This window comes from Nicotiana tabacum, chromosome 11 (assembly GCF_000715075.1).
Source record: "Nicotiana tabacum cultivar K326 chromosome 11, ASM71507v2, whole genome shotgun sequence".
NCBI lineage: Eukaryota > Viridiplantae > Streptophyta > Magnoliopsida > Solanales > Solanaceae > Nicotiana > Nicotiana tabacum.
Genome location: NC_134090.1, coordinates 41,149,385 through 41,153,713, shown reverse-complemented (window position 1 = coordinate 41,153,713; position 4,329 = coordinate 41,149,385). Strand labels below are relative to the sequence as shown.

At 35.0% G+C, this 4,329-nt stretch overlaps 1 pseudogene; it reads left to right on the top strand.

Annotated features, from left to right (window-relative positions):
- Positions 1-1,959: 1,959 nt before the first annotated feature.
- On the top strand, positions 1,960-3,088 carry LOC107802028 (uncharacterized; annotated as a pseudogene).
- The last annotated feature ends 1,241 nt before the right edge of the window (positions 3,089-4,329 follow it).

Genomic DNA, 4,329 nt, shown 5'->3' with positions numbered 1-4,329 from the left:
CGACATGAGCGTAAATTAATTTTACTTAACAACTTAAATCAACCCGTCGGTCCTAGTGACGCAGTTGTGACAGAGTTTGGAAGCTTCCTCGGCACATTGGCAAGGAATGCGACTCTATGTCCTCTTGATATTTTGGATTGGAGGAAGATGTACACAAAAGAGGATGTATGAGAATATACCAAGGTCTGAACTTCTTAAGTTTTAATTTTTGATTGAAAATCTTTCATATTTTCTGCACTAACAGATTTGACACCAATTGTAGGATAAATATGATATTCCTGAAGCTGCAAAAAAATATACTTTGGAATCAGTTCAAGCTGCCTGGAGAAAGCATAAGAGTAGATTGAAAAAAGATCACTTTGACCCCTATAGAAGTGATGAAACTCGAATGGAACATATCCCTAAAGATGTTCCAGTTTCTCAGTTTAAGGAACTCCTTAGGTATTGGAACTCTGAGAAACTCTAGGTATGTGACTTTTTATTTGTTCTTCTTCATCTTCTTGAACTACTTCTTAAAGTTCTTCTTTATCTTCTTTCTAGTTTTCTCCTTCTTCTTGGCCATTGTTTTTGTCTTTCCTTATTTCTCTACTTCAGGAATGCTACTGTAAATGTTTTCAATTGCTAGATGGTACATTATAGTAGTACATCCTATTCATTCCTTCCTTTTAAATTACATATACACATTCTCAAAATATCTGATGGAGCAGCTCTTTTCCCTAGTACCTGGCCATAGGCTTCTGGGTTTGAGGCTTTTGGAGCAGTTCATAATGAAATTAATGAGATTGATATTTTTCATGTTTATTGTGGTAGAAAAATAGGAAGCAATCATGCCTTTACATCCATACTTTTTCTGTGGAAGTTTCCATACCAAATAGGACACGATTAACTTCAAAGCTCCTCTTCTCTGTCGCAATATATATGATACTTATGTTAGGCCTATGTGAAATGTTGCACTAGATTTGGCCTTCAGGTCCTACAAGCAGTTGTAAACAAATAAATTCAAATGATAAGCAAATATTAGAAAAGAAAAAAAAAAGCTAGGTGGTTTCTGTTTTTTCAACCTTGAAAGAAAAATATACTTATGATGCAGTCCTGAAGTCAAAGCATGTGACTTGAAAAATCAAAATAATATGCTTTTGATATTTATTCTCAGGTACCTTTGTTGGTGACATCTGCATAAGAAACTAAAATAATTGTAAAGTTGAGGCTTATGTGGACAATTATGAATATGTTAGAGTTGATTAATCAATATGATAACTACGACAACAACTAGCTTTTTCATGCAATATAAGAATAGTACTCATGTCAACAACCACAATTTAATTTCCTTTAATGGATTTTGAACATAAATATTTGTTAAGGAGTACTGTGTTATTTGATGTATGAATGTATAATGAACAGAAATCTTTACCATGATTTGCTTCAGCTCATTTAACAGTAAGATCTATTGCTGATTTTTTATAGTCCACCATAGTGCATTTCACTTTGTACTTCTCAAGTCTTACTTGTAAGTTGTTGTTGATGTTTCTTTCTGTTTGCAGAGAATGTCTAAAACTAACATTGAGAATCGAAAAAAGTTGAAGAATCCTCACACTGCTGGAAAAAGAAGTTTTGCTTTAGTTCGCTCTAAGTTAGTGTGTAACTAGCCAATCGTGGCAAAAATATTTCAATTTTAGCTTTTGTTTAGTTCATGGCAGATCATTAGGAATGCTAACTCACTTTCATGTAACTAGGAAAAAGACAAGGAAACTTCGGATCCTTTATCAGCAAAGGAAGTCTTTGTTGCTACAAGAAAAAGAAAAGTTGGGCGATCATACAAGTCCTCGGATGAAGATACAACTAGTAAAATTGTGCGATTATATTTAATTAATGTTATATTGAGATCAATTATTTGTTTCTATTTGTTTACTTTTTATTTACTTGAATTATATTTTTTTGAATTTTCTTTGTAGGCTGAAATGGAGGAAGTTGAAGCACAACAAAACGAAAATGGCAATGAGTCCGTAGAGGCATTTGCATCTGTCATGGGACCTGAACATTCGGGACGTCTGAGATTGTATGGACGAGGGGTTACAAGAACTTCTTTAAGAGGGAAAGTAAGATATTTTGAACCATCTTCAAATACTTCAAATTCTATACAAAAATTGGAGGAGAAGATACAAAGAATGGAGGAAAAAATTGAGTAACAAAAGGCAACTATCCGTCAAGAAGTTGTTGTAGATGTCCTTGCACGTCTTCAGCGTTCAGGAATTGATATTGATGCTAACATTATTCTTGCGGCATTGGGTGATAATTCATTAGGAGAAGCTTCATCTGCTCAGCAAACAGCATTGCAACCAATCCATCGTCCCTCTATTGCTACCAACAAAGAAGGCCAACTCATTCCAGGTATTAACTCATTGACAATTTAATAATTTTTGTGAGATCTACTGTCTTAGGTTGGTACTTCATGTGCTGCACTTAATTATTTAAATGAGGTTGCGATTGGAGTGACTGTTACTTGAGCAGGTTGAATAATTTAGTTGTGATGTTGTTTTGTGATGTAATAGTGTTCGAAGATATTACGGCAGATTGTTTCTTAAAAAATTATAGACTGGAGAGTTGTTTGATATGGTTTGTCTGTTGATGATTCTGGTTTGTTGTATGTTGTTAAAGAAATTAAATATTATTGTAACAGATGGGAGAGTTGAAAATTACTCTTGTGTATAGCATAATATTGTTTTGAGCAGGTTAAAGTTTTTGAGATAGTCGTATTTACAAAGGAAATTTTGCCGAAAATTTTAAAAATTTAGAGAGTTAGAAATTTTTTGAGTTATCAAATTGGTCATTCAACACTCTAATGTTACTTTTCCGGCCCATGCCTTTTTGCATTCCATGTGTGAGAAGAGCAGTTAATTAGCAACACTTTATTATTCAATTTTCTTAAAACTTTCTTTGTTCAACTATTTGTGCTTGAATTTTGTAGGTGCATCGATTGCGGATGAAAGCAGTGATGAAGACCTTACTTGAGTTTTGTTGATCGTTATTAGACTTTCTATCATCAAGGATATTTTGGTTTAGAACTTTTTGTATGCAAATTAAAACTCATCTGTTTTGACTTTTGAATTGTTGATCAAACAATGTATTCATATTTTGTTTTTGGATATGGATAATGCGAGTTAGATATTTTAATCTTATTTTGTGGTTTCTACAAGTTATGATGTGTAAAATTTCATTGCATAGGAAAATTAGAAAATATGCCTGATTTTGCTTCCATAAATATTACAAATTACAATAGTGAATTGTTGCAACGGACAATATAACCGTTCCAATAGACCTAGTAAAGAACAATAGCATCCCTATAATAACCGTTGCAATATGTTGCAATATCCGTTGCAATAGGATACAAATAATTGTTCCAATATATAACAAAACCGTTACAATATATCATGAAAACCGTCGCAATAGATTTAAAAATTCGTTAGCACAATTATGACACAACGGTTTATAACCGTTCCAACACAGCAGAAAACCGTTCCCATAGAGTGGTCATTGGTTGAGTTATAACCGTTGCAATAGTCATATACGGAGACGGTTTGAAAACCGTTACAGATAACCGTTCTAGTTTATCTATTGTAACGCTGAATCTGGGATCACGTCCCAAACCGTCCCATTATCCCTATAGGGACGGTTTCAGTATCTATAGGTACGGTTTTGAAAGGGTTGCCGTATGCTTAATTTCTAGTAGTGTGATCAAAATCATGTGAAAAGGGTCTTAGGAAATCCACCTTCTTTGTTGGACCTGCAGCCAAACAACATGTTGATTGAGGCTGCCACCATGTTTTGGGAAAAAGAAAGGGTTGTGTTCTACTTTGGCAGCATAGAAATGACCCCTCTCTTGGAAGAAATAGGGAGATTCGCTGGGTTGCCTTAGGATAGCCCTGGTCTATTGGTACCTGAAAATTGCACCATTAGGGAATTTCTTAAGATGATGGGGTTAAAGAAGAATGATGGCTTGAAGTGCCTGAAAGACTCATACATACCTTTCGACTTACTCTATGAATGATACGGTCACAGTAGGTCTTACCGTATTTTTGATGATGAATTCTCCATCACCTCCTTGGTTGGATTCATCGTAGGGCCTTTGTGTTCATCGTGTGTTTTTTGGGCATGCTAGTGTTTCCGATCTAAGAGGACAGAATACACACCAGGATGGCCATTGTGGCCAAAACTTTGATGGACGGGATCGAGGGGCAGACATATACCATTGTACCTATGATTATTGTAGATATGTATCGGGCTTTAGAGCGCTGTCAGAAAGGGTTCAGCTACTTCGAGGGTTGCAACTTG